Source organism: Leptonychotes weddellii, chromosome 12, assembly GCF_054177405.1.
Source record: "Leptonychotes weddellii isolate Sample4059 chromosome 12, ASM5417740v2, whole genome shotgun sequence".
Lineage (NCBI taxonomy): Eukaryota > Metazoa > Chordata > Mammalia > Carnivora > Phocidae > Leptonychotes > Leptonychotes weddellii.
Genome location: NC_138380.1, coordinates 19,459,468 through 19,481,187, shown reverse-complemented (window position 1 = coordinate 19,481,187; position 21,720 = coordinate 19,459,468). Strand labels below are relative to the sequence as shown.

The following is a 21,720-nucleotide window of genomic DNA, read 5'->3' as shown; positions in this document are numbered from 1 at the left end:
TGCAGTCTTGTACCTTGTTGCAGACACTATTCTTGTTATGCCCAGAAACTTATGGATCCCCTTTTCTGCCTCTGTGGGCTCATCTCCCAGTTTCTGTGTGATTTGCTTCTAGCCAGTCCTAAAACCTCCTTTAGAGGATTGCCCTTGGGCTGTTGGAACCACTTAGACCAGAGAACAGAAGTGCCTGGGGTTTATGTCACCCCTGGGCATCCTGTAGGCAATGGGTGGCTGCAGTAGTAAGTATTAAAGCCCAGGGGTGCCTGGGTGGCTCAGTCAGTTAAGCACCTGCCATCAGTTCAGGTCACCATTCCAGGGTCCAGGGATTGAGTCTGTGCCAGGCTTCCTGCTCAGCAGTGAGTGCTTCTCCCTCCCCCTCTGCCTCTCCCCATGACCCGTGCTCTCCCTCTCTCTCTCTTTCATATGAATAAATTCTTTAAAAAAAAATAAAGTAGGCTAGTCTAGGCTATGATGTTTGGTAGGTTATGCGTATTAAGTGCATTTTTGACTTATCAATATTTTCAACTTATAATGGGTTTAACTCCATCATAAGTCAAGGAAGATCTGTCCATCCCTGTTTGGTTTCTTCCATTTTTCTGTCCTCTCTTCCCCTTTACCAGTTTATCTTGGGATGACTTCCTTGATAAGTCACTTGCAAATGAATCCACATCTCAAGATCTACTTCTGCAGAACATGATCTAAGACACATCCTCCCATGCACACTTAGTATCATTCAACTTTCTAATTTTTTTCTAATAGACGTAAATTAATATCTTACTGTTGTTTTAATTTGCATTTTCCTGATTATTAGTGAGTGAGCATTTCTTCAACTTTATCAACTTTTGGTTTCTTCTGCCATGCTGAGTTATATCTTTGCCCATTGTTTTATTGGGGTTGCTATCTATTTCTTATAAATTTGCAAGATTCTTTGGTATATTCTAGATATCAGTCAATTTTGAAGAGTACAAGTAATCTTTAATTCTATTATCTATTAATTTTTTCCCCTGGATAGAAGGTGTTTTTTTAGTACTTCCACCAAGACTTTTTAAATTAACCATTTTAAAGTGAACAATTCAGTGACATGTAGATCATTCACAATGCTGTGCAACCACCATTTCTATCTAGTTCCAAAACATTTCCATCACCCCATAGTAAAACCCCTTATGCGTTAAGCAGTTTCTCTCTGTCCTTCCAACCCTCAAGGCCCTGGCAATCAGCAATCTGTTCTATCTATGGATTTTTCTATCCTGAATATTTCATATAAATGGAATGATACAATGTGTAACTTTCTGTTTCTGGCTTCTTTCACTTAGCATAATGGAGTTAGTTTAAACGTGAAGTTCATTCGTGTTATAGCATATATTGCTACTTCATTCTTTTTATGGCTCAGTAATATTCCATTTTATGGGTATACCACAATTTGTTTACCCATTCTTCCACTAATTGACATTTGTGCTGTTTCCACCTTTTGGCTATTATGAAGAAAGCTGCTATGAACATGCATATACATGCACTTTTTTGAGCACTTGTTTTTACTTCTTTAGGGTATATACCTCAGAGGGGAATTGCAGGGTCTTATGGTAATACTATGCTTAACTTTTTGAAGAACCATCAAACCGTTTTCCACAGTGGTTGAACCATTTTACATTCCCACCAGCAATGTATGAGCATTTTAATTTCTCCACATCCTTGCCAATATTTATTATTTTTTCATTTTTAAAAATTGTAGCCATTCTAGTGGGTATGAAGTGTTACCCCATTGTGGTTTTGGGACGCTTTAAATTTGATGTAATCAAATTCATCAATGTTTTGTCTTATGGTTTGTGTTTTCTAAGTTTTGTTTAAAAATATGCCCCTGCTCCTAGGATATAAAGATATTCTCTGAATTTTTTTTTCTATGACTTTTCTCCCTACATTTCGGTCTTTAACCCATCTAGAATCCTCTTTTGTATTTGATGTTAGGTAACGATCCAGTTTGTATTTCTCAATATAGTGATGATGTTAGGTGATAATTTGGTTTATATTGCTCCACAGAGTGAACCACTTTGCTCAACATCATCTACAAATACATATATCAATACAAAGAAACATACATACATACATACATATATACATACATCTTCATCTCTCCATGGATTTTTGGTGCCTCGCTTAGTATATGTTAAATTCTGATGTATAAGCGGTTTTCTCTAAATTCTCTGTTCTATGCTAGTGGTCTATTTGTTTGTTCTTGAGGCAAAACTAGCTCATATCAGGTATTAAGAGCCAATATTCTGTTAATAGCAGGTAGGGCTAAATCCACCTCCACACTCATTTTTTTTTTAAAGATTTAATGTTTTTAAAATTGACTTTTATTCATTTTTAAGAATCAGGTTATTATCTTCCTCAGAATGTCCAACTGGAATTTTGGGTTGGATTGGTTAAAATTATAGATTAATTTAGGGAAACATTATTATAACATAAAGTTGTGCCATACCAAAGTACGAAATTTTATCTATAGATCCTCTTTATATCCTTTATTAGTTTTTTCAGAAATAAGTTATTATACTACCAAGTTGTACCTTTTGAGATCAAATTCTGTTTATTTAGATTTTCTTTATACCCTTTTATTTAAAAGTTTTCTTCATAAAAATCTTATGTACATTGGATTAAATATAGTCCTAGTTACTTCATAGTTTTGTTGCTACTGTGAATAGTATTTTATTTTTGTTACATTTTCTAGGTGGCTATTATTGCTTTAGAGAAATTAGTTCTAATGGTTGTTGATTCTGCTGTTTTTTTCTAGGTCAATGATCATATCACCTGCAGATAGTGGCAGTTTTATCTCTTTCCTTTTAGCCACTTATATCTTTTTATTTCCTTTTAAAGTTGGCCAGGACCTTGAGTAAATAATAGTAGAGATGGGGCATCTTAATCTCGCTCCTGATCTAAAGTTTCTCCATTAATCATGTTTGCTATTGATTTTTGACATACAAACTTTATCAAGGTGAAGAATTTCCTTCTATTCCTAGTTTTCTGAAAGTTTTATTTCCATCATAAATATATGTTTATCAAAAATCAAATGTTTTTGCTGCCTATTAGGGTAAGATATTTTCCTGCATTTTTCCCTCTAGTATATTGACGTGAATTTTATTGATAGATTTTTTTATTCAGACTCATACCTCAGTTTCTAAGGCAAATTTTAATTGATCAAGATTGAAGGATTGGTGACAATGAGATTTAGGAAAAAGGTCCGTCTTTCCTCTTCTTCCCTTTATAGCAAGTTTCCTTGAAAGTTTTGTATATACTTACTACCTCCAATATTTCTCCTCCCATTTTCCTTGATCCACTTCAAACTGCTATACATCCCAACACTATACCAAAACTGCTCTTCAAATGTCACCTGCATTGCTTCTTCCAACAGTAATTTTAGGTCAAATCTTTAAACTCTCAGCATTTGTCATAGCTGATCAAACCCTCCTTGGTTTCCAGGCACTACGCTGTCAAAAGCATATTAAAATCCAGACTCATATATCAACCTATCACCTTCACATTTCCAGTAACCCAAAACCTTTGGCATCAACGTCCTCCCTTTCTCTCCCATCTACATCCAATCCTTCAGCAAATCCTCTCACCTTTACCATTCACTAACCCTGCTACCATCATGGTCTAAGCCGCCATTGTCTCTTGAAAGGATTATTGCAATATCCTCCTAGCTGGTGTCCTTCTCTTAATCTCAACCCTCCTTGCCATGTCTATCTCAACACAGCAGCCAGAATGATGACGTAAGCACATGTCAGATCATGCTGCCTCTCGGTTCCAAACCCTCTGATGGTTTCCTGTCTCATTTGGAGTAAAAGCCAAATTTCTGTCAATGTCCTACGAAGCCTTACATGGAGTAGCCTCCACCTTGTCTCTTCCACTCCTTTACTTCTCTGATATTATCTCTTAATAGTGTTCTTCCTGCTCAGTCCACCTCACCCACCAGCCTTCTCTGTGTTCCTCAAATACTCCAGGTATACTCACATCACAGAGCCTTTCCACGTGCTATTCCCTACGGATGGTTTGCTTTTCCCAGTTATCTACAGGCCCCCTTCCTGACCTCCTTCAGGTTTTCCCCCAAAGTCTTCTCTGTCATCTTATTTAAGATGCTGACAATATTCCTCAGCCAATATTTTCTACATCCCTTCCCTGCTTTATTTTTTTATTGTAACTCGTGAATATATAATATACTATATATTTTATGTATGTACTTTATTTTATGAGCTGCATGAGGTTAAAAGATTTTGCCTCTTTTTTTGACTGCTCAGTCCCCAACATCTAGAATAGTGTCTGGCACATAGTAGGTGCACGTGATAAATAAGTTTTAAAGAAATATGTGCTGGATATCTCCTGTGTGCCTCTTTAGACTTACACTTCAGTTGTTTCCACCTCCCTGCCCATTTCCTGCTCTCTGTCCTGGGAGGCTGACCTGTTTCTTGTGCATCCTTTGTCCTCCGGCTTCTGGTTGGGTTTGGTAAATAGGAGCTCCAGCAGGAAATGAGAGGGTCAGATTGAAGTCAGATGATATACTCCCTTGGCTCTCTCCCTATTGGGTTATCTCAAATGAATGTCACAGCTTTCCTCTAGGTGGCCCTCTCTACATGATGTTATCCTTCTGGGTCTTTCTTTTCCCCCCTCTGCTTTTTGGGTCTAGGTGTGGTAACAGCACTAGGGTACTATGTTCTCCTTTGTGCTACATGCCGCCTATATCTTTGTAAATAACTCTCTTTACCTCCTTGAAATATCTTAATTTTTTTTTTTTAGATTTTATTTATTTATTTATGTGAGAGAGAGAGAGCACATGAGAGGGGGGAGGGTCAGAGGGCGAAGCAGACTCCCCGCTGAGCAGGGAGCCCGATGCGGGACTCGATCCCGGGACTCCAGGATCATGACCTGAGCCGAAGGCAGTCGCCCAACCAACTGAGCCACCCAGGCGCCCGAAATATCTTAATTTTCATGTGCCATTTGTTTCTGCTGGGAGCCTGAATGTTAATGAATGAATGAACTGCTCAGAATGAAACCAGAGTGTAAGAATATCTGTGTTCCCTGTGGCTGCTCACTGAAAGGCTCCTACTGCAGAAAAGGCTAAATTGTCAGGTAAATAGAATGACCTGTCCTATAAATGTCAATCGGACTCTTCCAACACTGAGAGCTTGTTTCATGGGCTCATGAACGAGGTGAAATAGTGGCAGATTTGGAGTTTATACATAGGCTCAATAACATAGATTTTTTTTTTCTGTCTCAAGTCATTATTAACCTGCGAGTAACAACAATCCCTGAACCCTCACAGTCAGGTGAATGGTAGCAGATGAGTTAACCGAATCCCTTCAATTATGAATGGAACTGCTTTTTCCCCACCCTGGGAATAAACAGTTACTCTGGATATGAATTGGTTTTCCTTGCCCTTTCTCTCCCGTGAGCAGCATTTTTGGACTCAGTGTTCATTCACTAACCCAATATTTCATATAACTTTGTTTTGGACCAAAAAAATCACTCTTTCATAAAAGAAGTAGAGCAAAAGGTTGATTATGCCCATGAGATCCACTGGTTTTGCCATGTGGTACATCATCTAGAAGTTGCTGGGTAGAAAGGCTTTTGAAGACACAGTTTTGGTGTCAGCTGGGAGACAACACTTGCAGGATCAGGTTGCTTGATGGGGCATGTGTTTTGAACCAAGACTCTATATGGGGCTGATTCTTCCAACGTCAGAGTAAACGTCAGAGTACACAGGTCAAGGTAAGTGCTGGAGTGGGATTCTTATATCATTTGCAAAAGTTTTTTTCCCCCTTCTTCAGTGCTTTGGGCTTTGCTTGTTTAAAGCTCCTAATACCAAAGGAAGAGATGTTTCCATCAGGAAATCCACAATGGCCCTACTGAATTAGAAGCTGAGACTACCTCCTGACCATTTGGGGCCCCTCATGCCACTTGAAAATTGGATTAAAAAGGAGTTTATGATGTTGGTTGGTATGCATTTGATCCTTGATAAAGCTGCTCCTGTACTAAGAAGGCAAAAAAATGGAAAGAGGAGTATGGGTAGAATCTAAGGGTCTTAGGAGGGGGGTACATAAGTGTCTGGATGTCTAATGTAACTGTCTTAGAGAAAAATCTCAACTCTTGGGTATAAGATGGAAAATTTTCCCTAGTGACTGCTAGTAATTGTTCTTTTGAAACTTCTTTTCCTGTCGATTCCTAGCAATTCATCTACCAGAACTGTCATTTTCAGTTTTGGTTTTTTTTTTTTTTTTTAAAGATTTTTTATCTATTTGAGACAGAGAGAATGAGATACAGAGAGCATGAGAGGGAGGAAGGTCAGAGGGAGAAGCAGATTCCCTGCCGAGCAGGGAGCCCGATGCAGGACTCGATCCCGGGACTCCAGGATCATGACCTGAGCCGAAGGCAGTCGCTCAACCAACTGAGCCACCCGGGCGCCCTTGTTTTTTTTTTTAAGATGTTATTTATTTAAGAGAGAGAGATAGAGATAGCGAGAGAGAGCACAGGCAGGGAGACGAGGGAGAAGCAGGCTCCCCGCTGAGCAGGGAGCCCAATGTGGGGCTAGATCCCAGGACCCCGGGATCATGATCTGAGCTGAAGGCAGACACCTAACCAACTGAGCCACCCAGGTGCCCCTCATTTTCAGTTCTTATGACTCCTTGCTGTTCATCCCACAACTTAAATCTTAACGTTATTTTAAGGTCTTCCCTAAACCCCTTATTCGCCCTAGTTTCCAGTGGCTTAGAGTGGAGGGAAGCAGTCTGGCTCTCACCCCTCTCTGTCTGGCATATGGCCCCCTGATGACAGGAAGAGCAGAGGTAGAAACCTTACTTTGGGTTGCTCAGGAAGAGATGGTCTATGTCTCTCTTTGGCTATTGCCTATGGACTCAGTGTTGACAAGGTGGTAGCTTCCACAGGCTCCACTGAGAGCAGACTCACTCTCAAGCTCTCCCCCTGGCTACCTACCAGCTGGGGTCCTCGCATCACATTCTTTTTATGTGGTGCATCTTTGCCTTGCTGTGGCAGCCCAGCAAGACTGCCCCCAATCTCACCTACCCTCTGCAGCTAACTTTCAGGCTCGCAGGCATTTGGAGGATACATGCGCAGTTCCTTTCTGGAACTGAGAACTTGATGAGGGAGCAGTCCTGGCTTCCTATCTTCCTTGTTAGCCTTCCCATACCATCTCCCCTCCATTTTTTTTCCTTCTGATCTCAGAGCACAGGGCAGGTCCCTTGGCATTCCTTGGCTGAGAGGACATTCACCTAGAGACCCAACTGCTAGCTCCCTTACAGGACATGGCTGGGTGCCCCCAAGAAAATCACTCTGTGAGGAATTACTATGTTAAAATGGGTCTTTCTCTTTTTGGCCAAGAGACAGTCTCCTAAATTAATTGAAACCTGTGTCAGTTTATAAGGAAAATAATGCAATTTCTCCTTTACAACAGGGCCAAGTGTGGGATCAGATAGACATGTGCTGCTCCTTGGTAAGCCCAAGTTGGACCCTCTAGGCTCCTATTCCACTGACATCCAGTTCAATGCCAATCTGCAGGGCTTTGACCCTGTTGCTAAGCCTCTTGCCATTTGGCTTTTAGAATCACAATCTGATATCCTCAACTGTACACCTCAGGGGAATAGGCTCAACCCTGAAAAACAATTTAGGAAGGCATTTTAGCATCTGGCTCTATTTTATGCCAATTCTCAAGGTGATGTGCTCTGCCGGAAAAAAAAAAAAAAGATTTAACCCAGTCCCAGTACATTATTCTACTTAAATCAGCACCTGACAGGTAACAGAAGGCCTTAATTTCTCTTCTTTCCCTAGTGATTCCACTGTGAGGGAGGTTGTTTATGTCCTAGCAGGGATGACTAATTTCTCTAACTCCTATACCAAGCATTTACAATTGGACACCTGGAATTGACTTCCCCACAATGATGTACTATGCTCTAAATAAGATGGGATGCCAAGCAACAATATCTTTGGAATGGAATGTTACTTGCCTGGCTGCCCGTGATCTGGCTCAATGCCTCCAGACATCCCCTCACAGGTGACTTTCTGAGGTCTCTCTTTGAGCCCTCTAATGGCCACCTGATACCATTCAGGCTAGCCCAGTTTAAAGAATCTCCTCCCCATAAATAGGAGCATGGCTGGGCTTTTGTCACCCAGGACCCTTCACAGCCTGTCTCAGAACTGCAAAGAGAACATAGGGTATTTACAAAGGTCTGAGGGTGTTTAATTTCTAGATAAGTCTGCTCTGATCTGATGAAAATTCTTTGAGAAGGGCTCTGTTATCGTTATAATTCTCTTATTCTTAATTTTGAGGGTTCCCCATTACACTTGCAGATATTGATGGTTTCAAGGTTATTGGCATAACTTGCCTCTGCTAAAATTTTACAATTGATTATTATCAAATGATTCAAGGAAAAAAGATATGTATATGTGTGTATAAATTATAATTGTGTGTGTATGTGTGTGTATGTATGCCTATGGACTCAGTGTTGACAAGGTGGTTTGACCAATAGGGAGCAAGTAAGAAAAGACCTGTGGGAGGGAGGAGAGTGAGATCTGGGTAATTTTTTCTTGATTCCCACCCAGCAGCTTTCTACAAGCTGGCTTCATCCCTTAACTGAAGAACATTACACCTGTCTGGTGACCTCTCCACACAGCTCTCTCTCTTTTCAGGTTCTGGTAAGCCCCTCTCCTTGCTCCTTTAGTCTAGAAATGGTAATGGCACCCCAAGTGACTAGCCTCGGAATACTGAACTATCTCTTGCTTAACCTCTGTGCACACCTTTGAAGATAGTACCTTTATTAAACTCTCCTCTATTGACCCAATTTGAGTGTGCCATGTTTCTTGCTGGGACCTTAAATGACATGGCAATGTCTGGTGCCTTGTGGCTTTCAAGGAAAATACATCAACTATGCCTGAGAGCCTTCAGTAGAGGTCATTTTCCTACCTGTTATCTCTTCGTTCTCCCATGTGGCCTCTTAAAAAGATTGGCCATAGGTGACTCATAGAGATTGTTGTGTGCAATTATTTGCTGCCATTAATATGGTCAATGTTTTCCTTTAGATCTCTGTGTACTCCAACCAGCAGAGTCCACCTTACTTGTGATGCTCAGCAGCATACTCTCAGCATACTTAACTATAGTTGCTTGAATTCTACTGACTTCTACCACTTTGTGGAATGGCAAGACCTTTCTCCTGGTGTTCCCTTCTCCCTCAGAACTTTCTTGCAGGATTGTATCAACAATGCCCTTATCTACAGCCCATTCAGAGGTATTTGTGGATATCCAAGCTCCAAAATCCCAGTGCCTTTCCTCACTTCTGAGCATGAAATGCCTGTTGTCACATGGACTTTCCCCTGAATGTGGCTTTTTCAAAGCAGACTCAGCGCCTTGTAAACTTGTCGAGTTACCAGTCTCTTATTATAGCTTATCTACTTAGTCACCCATCAATCTTCTATCTTGGGGCTCCTTGACTGGTCTCTGTGCCTTGAGGCCTCCTTGTTACGTGTTGTGCCTCTTATAGCTCTGGCAGAACATGGAGTCTTAAAAAATAAAAAAGTGGTCTCTGAACCTCTGGATGTGCATGTTGCCACCAACACCATCTAATTACCACCCTGGAGAAAAGCTTTCAGCTTTTGTTGAACTAAACTTGGTATTCTGGGCAATAACAGAATGGTTGACCTACCACTCCCTAGTCAATAAAGTGCCTTATGTCTCCACCAAAGTCTAAAGAATGAATGCTGTGAACTTTTAATGCTAGACCTAAAAAACACACAGTGAGTTTGGCATTAGCTATACGTTAGCCTGAGAAGAGTGTTTGGCATTAGCTATACAAATACTTGGGAAGGTGGGAAGGTAGGTCTATTTTCTAGGACTCCAAAACAAAAACTACCTCAACACAATCACAGTGGTCCTCTAACTAGGATTGAATATATGTTCAGTGGGAGAAAGCAAGATTGCCTGTTACAAGGACATTACTATAGCTAATGGCCAACATGTCACCAAAATGGACTAGAAGACTCTGTCTCAGTCACTCCAGTTATAAGGAAGATCAAAATGCCTCACTCATCCTTAAAAATGGTGCTGGGAAAAGAAATTATGAAATATTAACAATCTAAGGACAAAGGTATATAGGATTTGAAACTCAGAATTAATACCTCAAAGCTCTTGATGGACCTTTTCCTTTTACTGTCCAACCTGGAAATTCATCAGGGAAGCAAATGCCCCATTGTAGACTTTGTAGTAGTAATTGAGTAACTAAGGGGCCATTATAATGTCGAACAGGCCTTAATGGGGAAGAGATCTGAATCTCCAACTGCTTCAAAGATGAAATATCTATGCTCCTAGCTAAAATTAATCCCTCCACCTGTGCACTAGATCCCAATGCCCTTGCCTTCTCAAGAATATCACTCTTTCAGGGTGCTCGGGTGGCTCAGTTGTTTAAGCATCTGCCTTCGGCTCAGGTCATGATGCCAGGGTCCTGGGATGGAGCTCCGCAACGGGCTCCCTGCTCAGTGGGGAGTCTGCTTCTCCCTCTGCCTCTGTCTCTTCCCTGGCTTGTGTGTGCTTGCTCTCTCTCTCAAATGAAGTCTTAAAAAAAAAAAAAAAGAATATCACTCCTTCAATGCTCCCCATCTCTGTCTTGCATTAGCAACTTTTAACTCCCTCTTGGATATCTTCATTAGCATATAAACAGGCTGTTTTTCCTCATTTTTAAAAAAGATTTTATTCATTTATTTGAGAGAGAAAGAAGCAGACTCCCTGCCAGAACCCTGGGATCCTGACCTGAGCCGAAGGCAGACCCTCAACTGACTGAGTCACCCAGGCGTCCCTTTCCTCATTTTTTTTTTTCAAAAAAGCAATCACTTTCCTTGACCCCATTTTTTCCTAATAATTTCCATTCCATTTCTTTGCTCCCATTTGCAGAAAAATGTCTCAAAATAGTGCCCTATAATCATGGTCCTCAGGTTCTTTCCTCGGGCTTTTCCTAAATCATTGCGATCTGGCATTTACTCCTACCACTCCATCACCAGAGTGCTCTTATCAAGGTCGCTAATGACAATCTAGTGGCTAAAGTGAACAGCCAGCTCCCCACGTCTCATCCTACTTGAAAATAACATGAGCACCTGACCAAGTGGACCACTCCCTTTTTGGATACTTTCCTTACTAGGCTTCTGGGACATCACGCTCTTGGCTTTCTCCCACTTCTCTGGTCACACCTCAGTCTCCTCTGTTGCTTCCTCTTCAGCTCTCTCCATTGTTCATGGTGGAGTGCCCCAGGGATCAGTCTTAGCCCTTTCCTTCTCCCTCTACACACACTCTCTTGAGGAGCTGACGTGGACTTAGAGCTTTAAATATGTTGTCAATTCCCAAATGTTTATCTCTAGCCTAGACCTTTCTCTCCAACTCCAGACTAACTTCATTGTCTATTCAAATTTTCCACTGGGACATTTAACATGCTCAAGCTCAACATGTCCAAAAGTGAACACCTGTTCTTCTCCTACAAACCTGCCTGCACTTCTCGCCTTCCTCATCTCAGGTGATGGCAACTCCTTCCTCCCAGCGCTCAGGTCAAAGAACTTTGAGTCACTCTGATTCTTCTCCTTCTCTCACTCCCCATAGCAAATCCTTTAGAAAAGTCTATTGGCTTTTCCTCTTAAAAATGTCAGAATCTGGCCTTCTCTAAGCCACCATCATCTCTTACCTAGATTAATTACATTGTCTCCCAACATATTTCCTTGTTTAAATCCTTCAAACAGCAGTCAGAATGATCCCTTTAAACCTAAAGTAGATCATGTCATGCTTCTGCTCAAAATCTTCAGTGACTCTCTGTTTCACCCAGAGAAAAAGCCTTCATCATAAGTGGCCTAGAAGGTCCATATGATCTAGCATCCCCTCTTCCTTCTGATCATAATCTGCTCCTACAATGTTGCTCTCCTTTCTGGTTTTGGGTTTTTTTGTTTCGTTTTTTAAATTATCTCATTCCCTATGGTGGTTTCTTTTGCTGATCCCTCTGCCTGGACATTTTCCCCCCTGGCTAACTTTCTCACCTTCTTCAAGTCCCTGTTCATGTCTTATCTGCACACTGAAGCTTATCCAGATCACCCTATTTATTACCTCAATCTAATCCCTACTCCACCCAGCACTCCTGATCCCACTTAGCCTGCTCTATTTTTTATTAATTCCATATCCTTATGGAATTTTTACCCAACATACTATATAATTCACTTGTTGTTTATTTTCTATATCCCTTCTGCTAGAATATAAAATCATATGGGCAGGGATCTTTTTTTTTTCCTCGTATATATCCTAAGTGCCTATAACAGTGCCTGACACATTGTAAATGCTCAATAAATATTTGTTGAAATGTAGTCATGGCCCATGAAAGCCTGATTCTTTTAGGCAAAATCCATGAGTACACATAGCCCCAGAAGGAAAGCTTCCAGCACCGCCTTTGGGGCTGCTAGATGCACTCCAGTCCAATCCATTGCTGACCCCTGCTGGAACCCACTGACCAAATTGCCTTCCCTCTCTTGACTGGATGAGTGGACCTAGAACTCCTTGGGGACCATCAGGGTGACAGGATCCTGCTGATACCCTCTCTGCCATTTACTTGTGCCATACATACTCTGCTCAGGACAGTAATAATTGTAATCTTTCCTTTCCCTTGAGCTTTTCCTGATTCTAGGGGTCTGCAGCAGACTGACTGAACTTCATTTTGTTTTATTTCTAGTTTGTAAGTACATTCCCTTGTTAGGACCCAATTAGTTAGAGGGAGGGAAAACCCTGTTCTTAGCTCCACCTTCAAAACTAATAACTTAATCTTTAACAAGACTAAAAATTGGTGTGAGGGAGGTGTTTTGAAAAATATTAATGTGATTTTTTTCCCCTTATTTTCTCCCATGTGACCATTCCCTTTTTACCCAGAGGCATCCATTCACCTAGAGAACATCATGATTGTTAGAGCAGGAATGCAAAGGTAAATAACGATTTTAGTTCAGCTTTTGAATCCTATAGCTAAATAATAGTCTTAAAAGCTTTGTTGGGAAAGTAAAGGAAGTTCTGAATTTTAAACACTCTTAAATGTTAAGAGGAAAACCTGTAGCCTGGACAAAAAGTTTTATTATAATCAATTGGCAGAGTGAAGTTGGAGTATGATGGTGGGAAGTTGCCGCCTACTGAAGGAGGAAGTGAAGTGTTCTTCCAGTTGGAAGAGCCAAGGATAGGGGGAAGGTTAGAGAAGTTGAGATTTGGCTTAACTTGGTGCTTAGATGCCTCAGGACTCCATGAACCCCTTCATTCCTTGGGCTTTGGCCCAGAATAGGGAAGATCGACACAACATCAGGAACCCCAGATAAGTTGAGGTAAAATCTGGAATGTCTAGGCTGGTCCTTCACTTCTACTCCATGTTCAAGAGTGGTGCTAGGGCACTATGGTACCATTCCAGAAGTAATTCTGACATGACTGTGAGGTGTCTAGGCAGATGGACTTGTGTCTGCACTCCAGTTCCCTGTGTCCTTGGTGTGTATGGAGAGGAACCAGAATGTTTTTCATACCTTGGTAAGAGGGTCCAGAAATGCTGGGAGAACCCAAGGTCCAGACAAGGTCTGCATTTGGGATGAGACCAAGTCTCTCCACAGAGACCTCACAATGAGAGGCTACAGCAGGAACATAGGCTCCAGCAGTATGAGAAAAGCAGCCACAAGAACCAGATAGGACCTGTTGCAACGCATTGGGCACAAGCACTAGGGATCCCCAGAAGAGCCACACAGCATGGAAAATGAGTGAGGACCATAGGACAGCACAGAATACAGTCCTGAGACTTCTTCCCTTTCTGTCCTCAAAGGAATACATAAGCTTCCAGCATTCAGAAACCAGGGTAGGAAGGAGGAAGGAAGCCTTTGGACGGAGGCAGCCCTGAGAGAGAGTCTGACCAGCAATGGGAGCATGTTAATAAGGTGCACTTAGCTATAGAGGCAGTGAGCCACCATCCTGGAAATGTTTGTATATTTTTAAATTGTTTTTATTTTCTTCCCCTTTACTAAACTAGAATATTTTGAAAGGGGAACTAACATTCTAGGTCAAGCTCTGGATCATCAAGAGCTATTGTGGAAAAATGAGAGGGACAAAGAGTATTCTGAAAGAGAAGAAAGGAAAGAAGTGTCTCCGGGTTGGAGGGGGATTTTCCTGAGGGAATTTAGATTGGGCTTGGTTCCTCTGTGATTTAACTTTTGTTGGCATTCTCCCCCTCTCCCTGCAATGAGCTCAGACAATGGGAATGGGTTTCTGAATTCCTAGTGAGGGATGGGAGAAGAAACTCCTGTCCAAGTCCTAGGATAGGCACTAGAGCTCCTGAGCTGACACCCCTTATAGGCAAAAAGGCTCTTGATTGCTTTAGATTCTTAGTGTACTATACTTTCTCTCCATAGAAAACAATCTATCTTTGCCCCACCAATGTTTGGTACTTTGAATTTTGTCTTGACTGATACTTTGTCACACCTCCTTACTTTTATTAACATTTGCTCAGTATATCGTTTCCTATTTTACCATCTGCTTTTCTTTTTTAACCAATAGTATTTTCCCCTCCTAGAAAATATTATTAAAATTTTTTTTAAGGATTTTATTTATTTATTTGAGAGAGAGGATGAGAGGAGAGAGAGAGCACATGAGAGGGAGGAGGGTCAGAGGGAGAAGCAGACTCCCTGCTGAGCAGGGAGCCCGATGCGGGACTCGATCCCGGGACTCCAGGATCATGACCTGAGCCGAAGGCAGTCGCTTAACCAACTGAGCCACCCAGGCGCCCCTATTATTAAAATTTTTAACTTTTGTAAGCGATACATGAAGATATTCCCCTTTTAGAAGAGCAAATGCATTATATACATAAGGCTAAAGATCCACTGACTGTCTCTCAATCCTGGTTCTTTCTTTAAATTGCTTGTTGCTATCCTTTGACCACTTTTTTTGGGTCCTTATCTCTTACATCTTTGGTACCTTATATACTTTGGATATTAATCCAGTGCCTGTTAAATTTTTTTTTCAGAGTGTAGCTTGATCTTTAACTTTGTGTAGGTTTTCAGATATAAAACGTCTTAGAATTTTTTTGCAGTTATGTCTGTCTTTTCCCTCTTTGAATTTTTATTTAAAAAATTTTTGTGTCCTGGGACACCTGGGTGTCTCAGTCAGTTAAGCATCTGCCTTTGGCTCAGGTCATGATCCTGGGGTCCTGGGATAGAGCCCTGCATGGGGCTCCCTGCTCAGCGGGAGAGTCTGCTTCTCCCTCTTCCTCTCCCACTGCTCATGTGCTCTCTCTCTCTCAAATAAATAAAATCTTTAAAAAAATTTGTGTCCTTAGTAAGAAAGTCTTCCTTATCCAATATGATAGTTCCTAGGTTTTTTTTCTTACTAATACTTTTTATGGCTTAAAAATGTTCAGATATTTACCATCTGAAATTTATTTTTCTGAAAGATTTGAAATAGAAAGTAATTTCGTGTTTTGTTATTTTGTCATGAAAAGCCAGTTATCTCAATAGCATTAACAAACTAGTCTGTCTTTTCTCCACTGATGTGAAGTGCCATCTCTCTCATATGCCAAACTCTTCTATATTCACAAATCTATTTCTGATAGATCTGTGGAATGCAATTCCACTTACCCATTTGTCTGTTCCCGCACTATATCACACTGTTTTAATGTCCACAGCTTTGTAATATTTTGATATCTGTAAAGCAATTCTTCCTCCCTTTCTCCCCACCCCCCACAATCTACTGTAATATTTCCTTGAAAAAGTTTCATGAGAAATCTTTTTGGGGTTTTGATTGGAATTGAATTAAGTATATAGATTTGAGAAAAAGACTGACATCTTTATAGTACTGAGTTTTACCATCCACAGATACAGTATTTATCTCCACTTTGTCATATTTTCTTTTATGTCATTCAGTAAAAGTTTATAATCTTACCTATAAAGGTTCTTTATGTTATTAATTGCTACTGTATACAATATCACTTAGTCTATTACATTTTCTGATTGATGACTGTTGGCATATAAGAAAGGCATTGATTTTTCTCCTTTCTTCAATTAATGAAGTGTATTATACTGATAGATCTCTATTATTGAATTAATATTACATTTTAGATAAATTTCATATGATCATAATGCATTATTTTTTCATTCACTGCTGAATTAGAATTTCTAATATTTTACTCAGGATTTTTGTACCCATCTTTATAGATAAAAGTGATTAGGGTTTTTTTGTTTGTTTTTTTGCAGGGTTTTTTTGGTCTTTTACTTGTCTTGTTTTGCTATTAGTTAGCTTAACTATATCTTATAAAGTAAATTGGATAATTTTTTATCTTTTTTCTATGATTTGGAACAATTTATTAAAGATAGAGATTATCTGTTTCTTGAAAATTTAAAGAATTTGCCTATACAACCACCTAGACCTAATGCCATTTTGGAGAATACATCTTTGCCATTTCAATTTCCAATTTTTCTACTTTTACTTAGACTATCTTAAAATTTTCTATTTTCCTATAAAATTATCCATATTTTTAACTCTATTGATATAAAGTTGTTTGTGTTATTCTGTTATGATTTTTTTTTTAAAGATTTTATTTATTTGAGAGAGAGAGAGAATGAGAGACAGAGAGCATGAGAGGGAGGAGGGTCAGAGGGAGAAGCAGACTCCCTGCCAAGCAGGTAGCCCGATGCGGGACTCGATCCCGGGACTCCAGGATCATGACCTGAGCTGAAGGCAGTCGCTTAACCAACTGAGCCACCCAGGCGCCCTCTGTTATGATTTTTAAAACCTGCTCATGTGTTACCATGATTTTACATTTTTTTTATTCCTGATAACTTTTTTTTTTGGCTTCTTTTTTCTTAATCATACTTGCCAAAGAAATCTATTTTTATTAGGCTTTTAAAAGTTTTGCTCAACTGCACTCATTTTTTTCCTCCTGTTTCACTAAGTTCTGCTTTTATCTATGGTAGTGTCTTTCAAACTTTTTTTCATTATTACCCTCTAGGAGACTTTCAAGACATTTTTTTCCTAATGATCACCTCCTCTCCAAATCCTAAACCACCTATATAGTGTGTATCTGTTTATGTCGTATGGCCTTTTGAAGGGCCACAATCATTGTAATATCGAACATGTTTTGACCCCTCCAGAATCAATTTTTCCTACCTTGGGGGCAGTATCTTCCATATTGAGAATGCATGGTCCGTGGTAATGTCTTTTTCTACTTTCTTTGGGTTTTTCTTTTTTTTTGGAGATGAAAGCTTAGTTCATTCACTTTCAATATTTCTTTCTCTCTCTCTTTTTTTTTTTTTGGTAAACAATTTAAGGCTATAAAGAACATTTCTTCCCCCAGCTGTTTTCTTGCATCACAGAAGTTTTGCTATGCAGTGCTTCTGGCTTTCATTCAGGTCTAAATTTTGTAATTGTCCCTGTTGTCTGAGTCATGTAGAGGTTTGCTTTTACATTTTCCAATGCATGAGTTTGGGTTATATTTTTGTTGTATTTTTATGTGATTACCTGCCTGGAGTTTTTGGTTTTTTTTAAAGATTTTATTTATTTGACAGAGACAGCGAGAGAGGGAACACAAGCAGGGGGAGTGGGAGAGGGATAAGCAGGTCTCCCGTGGAGCAGGGAGCCCGATGTGGGGCTCGATCCCAGGACCCCGGGACCATGACCTGAGCTGAAGGCAGACGCCCAACGACTGAGCCACCCAGGCGCCCCCTGCCTGGAGTTTTTAAGACTATTGATCTTACTATATGGTCAATAGAAGTGTCTGTAATCTTTCAACACTAAGTTTGATGTTTACTGTAGGCTTTTGATGGATACTCTTTATTAATTTAAGAAATTATCTTTTTTGTTACTAGTTTGTCAAGGTGTTTTCAAATTAAATCACAAATTGGTGTTGAGTTTTCACAAATACTTATTTTGGAATCAAATGAGATGATCATGCTTATTTCTTCCTGATTTCTATTAAGAACTTTGATATATTACATGTGTTTCTTCCACCCTATGCTTTCCCTTAGAGACTTAACTCTTTATGTTCTCTGAGCCATATTTGTATTCCTATTCCATTTTTTAAAATTTATTTGAGAGAGAGAGAGAGAGAAAGGAGCAGAGGGAGAGGGACAAGCAGACTCCACGCTGAGCACAGAGCCTGACTCAGCGGTAGATCCCAGGACCCTGACATCACAACCTGAGTCGAAATCAAGAGTTCTACACTCAACCAACTGAGCCACTCAGACATCCCGAGTATTCCTATTCCATTTCAATGGTGATAGCCCTGAGACTAACCAAAAAAGTTGGAAGTATTGTCTACGTATTCTGTATCCAACCTATCTCAGTGTTAAAAAGGATGATTTTTCTAATGGTTTACAGATTTAGGTAGGTACCTCTCAATATTCTCTTGGATCTGAGATCCCTGGCAGAAGTAGGCATTCTTGTTTTCTCTGAGAGCTCATCTTCTTCTATTATATCTCACTGGATTTCAGTCACCTCCTCTAACCTAGTAATGACTAAACTACCACCCTCTTTTATAGTCTTATCTTTAATATTGGTTGGCTTCTGACCTTTTTTTATTTTCCATTTGTACTGTCAATTCTATCCTCTAAGAACATAACCTTTCTTCCTCTATTTTTTAAATTTTATTTATTTGAGAGAGAGAGAGAGAGAGAAAGCGAGAACGTGCATGAGCAGGGGGGAGGGGCAGAGGGAGAGGGAGAAGCAGACTTCCTGCCAGCAGGGAGCCCGACCCTGGGCTTGATCCCAGGACTCTGGGATCATGACCCGAGCAGAAGGCAGACACTTAACTGACTGAGCCACCCAAGTGCCCCCACAACCTTTCTTCTAAAGAAATCCTTCCCTTCCTCCAGTTCAATCTACCTGTCTTTATTCATTTTTCACCCTCCCACTCTTCCATTTTGACTTCAAGATCTAAACATATTTGAAACAAATATGATTCCTACTTTATTTCCTCAAAAGGCTTGATTCCTAAGGAAAGAAGAATCCAGGCACACTATTTAAAAATATTCTTCCTATTTTTTGGGGTTATAATGGCATGGCTTCTCTCTACCCCAAGCCCGTATATAACAAACATTTGCATCCTCTTTTATATATATATAAAGATTTTAAAGATTTTATTATTTGACACAGAGAGACACAGCAAGAGAGGGAACACAAGCAGGGGGAGTGGGAGAGGGAGAAGCAGGCCTCCTGCTGAGCAGGGAGCCTGATGTGGGGCTTGACCCCAGGACGCTGGGATCATGACCTGAGCCAAAGTCAGACGCTTAACGACGGAGCCACCCAGGCGCCCGTCCTCTTTTTTATATTTATGATTAAAATCCAGCATCCCTCTGTGATAATAAAACACAGATTGAGTCCCTGAAATTTCACTGTCAGGGCTTATATAGTCAACATACCTGGCACTAACTTGGGACAAAAATAGACCGTGACTCTGGATACCCCCTATGAAATAAAGACCTTGGCCCCTCCCATAGGTCTCTCCCTGGTCCTACAAAGGATGCAATTTAAATCAAGATAACAGGGAACAGGAAGCCTGTTCCTGCGATGGAGTTCTGTGTGGGGCTCCCTGCTCAGCAGGGAGTCTGCTTCTCCCTCCCCTCTCTGCCCTTCTCCAGGGAGTCTGCGTCTCTCTCCCCACTCTGCCCCTCTCCAGCTCATGCTCCCTCTCTCTCAAATAAATAAATAAATAAAAACCTTAAAAAAAAAAAAGGATAAAAGGGAACCAAATTGGGTGAAACTGATCTAATGCCACCTGCTAATCCCCAGCACAGTTTTAGGGACAGAATCTGCTAAACTTGTGTTTTGAAGTTCAAACAGAACTTGTGCCATTCACCTTAAAGTCTTCTTCTACAATTCTGGCGGACAATAAAGGCAGCACAAATTGTTCCAGTTAATAGTGCTTCTCTGGGGCGCCTGGGTGGCTCAGTCGGTTAAGTGTCTGACTCTTGATTTCGGCTCAGGTCATGAACTCAAGGTCCTAGGATCAAGCCCCTCAGGCTCCATGCTCAGTGCGGAGTCCGCTTCAGGATTCTCCTTCTCCCTCTGCCCCACCCTGTGCTCTCTCTCAAATAAATCAATCTTTAAAAAAAAAAGTGTTTCTCCCTTCTGCAGCAAGCCTATCTCAACTCTATCTATATGAATCAAGATCAGCCACAGTGGCCTGTGCAGCCTACTTTTGCAGAGTCAACATACCAGTCCAGTTACCGCTAAAAAAGTAGCTTGGGTATGGAAGCTAGTTACTATAAGCTGCTAAGACTTGAAAAGGCCAAAGAACTGAATGGTCCAAGATCACTAACGTGCCAAAGACCTGTGCCCTGGCACACCAGACGTCCCATCTCCACACGTCTTATTTTGGTTCCCTAATTCCTATCAGAATGCCTATTTCTCAAGATATACAGCCAAAGCATATTTGCATGTGTTGGGGCTTAAGGGAGAAAATTAATCTTATCCTTTCCCTTCTAAGTTCTCAACCACCTGGGTAATAGATTAGGAATCAGACTAATGAAGATCAAAATATCAACATTTTGTTGATGAAGCTGTATCTATGGCCAGAATTGGGCTTTCTAATACCATTTGCCTGTCTCATCACTCCCAATTACTGATATTGGGATTACCCACCCAAAGGAGAATATACAAAGGCAAGACTTACCTGGAGTGCTGCAAGGGGCCATGGCTGCTCCAAAAGTGGAAACAGAGAGAGGTGCTCTTCAACCTGCCTCTGGAAGGCAGGTCTGAGCCTCAGCAGGTGTGCTTATTAGGTGAAGGCTAGATCTGAATGGACTGCATACACATTGCTGGCAAAAAGGTACAATAGAAAGAAGAGAGCTTAGAACACGCATGTGTGCACGCATTTGTGTGTCTGTGCATGTGCATCCGTGTGCACACACACACGCGTGTGTGTGTGTGTGTGTGTGTGTGTGTACAATGACCCTCTTCCCTGTGTCTCTATCAGAGAACACAACCTTCCTTTGGGGAAAAGTGAATAAGAGGTAGAGTCAGGCCAAGAGTAGTATCCCAGTATGGTTCCCTACTTGGAGAACAGGGAAATAGGGACAAATGACAGATTCTTGTCCCTGTGGATAGGGGCAAGTCCTGGACTCTTTACACCCTCCCAGCAGAGACTGGGGATCCAATTCCCTCGCACCCAAGATCTAACCTGAAATTCATTCCCAGCTTCCAACCCAGAATTTAGAAAGAGTTCTAGCAGTAGATTCTGTTAATAGATTCGGTCATTCCTACATCAGAACTCAGGATGGCCTGGGTGGGGAAGGGCCCAGAGGTTCAGGCTGACCCCAACTAATCCCCAGACTCATTCACTAATTGAGCTCCATCTGTTTAACAAAAAGAAGCAAAAGAAACATCAATAAAACTAGGAAGCCCCGGGCGCCTGGGTGGCTCAGATGGTTAAGCGTCTGCTTTCAGCTCAGGTCATGATCCCAGGGTCCTGGGATCGAGTCCCGCATTGGGCTCTCTGCTCCTTGGGAGCCTGCTTCTCCCTCTGCCTCTCTCTCTCTGTCTCTCATGAATAAATAAATAAAATCTTTAAAAAAAAAAAAACTAGGAAGCCCCTTCAAAGACATTTCACTCATAATTGTTTTTCAAGAGCTGTCTGGCTGCTGGAGTGAAAGGGTAACAACAATACCCAAGACTAAGAAAGACTAGCCTATGGGATGCCTGGG

General features: G+C 41.0%; 2 protein-coding genes across 7 annotated transcripts in view; both read right to left on the bottom strand.

Annotated features, from left to right (window-relative positions):
- COPG2 (coat protein complex I subunit gamma 2) overlaps positions 1 to 21,720 on the bottom strand; it is a 273,829-nt gene that overhangs the window by 111,817 nt on the left and 140,292 nt on the right. The window lies entirely within an intron of this gene.
- The window catches only part of TSGA13 (testis specific 13), an 88,931-nt gene that overhangs the window by 29,003 nt on the left and 38,208 nt on the right, over positions 1 to 21,720 (bottom strand). For 3 of the 6 annotated variants that reach the window (XM_081799646.1, XM_081799645.1, XM_081799648.1), the window contains one exon: positions 20,691 to 20,835. The exons of 2 other annotated variants lie outside the window; for them this stretch is intronic. The gene's annotated coding sequence lies outside the window, so the exon portion shown is untranslated. Of the gene's footprint in view, positions 1 to 19,874; positions 20,082 to 20,675; positions 20,836 to 21,720 lie in introns of all 6 variants that reach the window. One more of the 6 variants, XM_081799649.1, reaches the window with a different exon arrangement.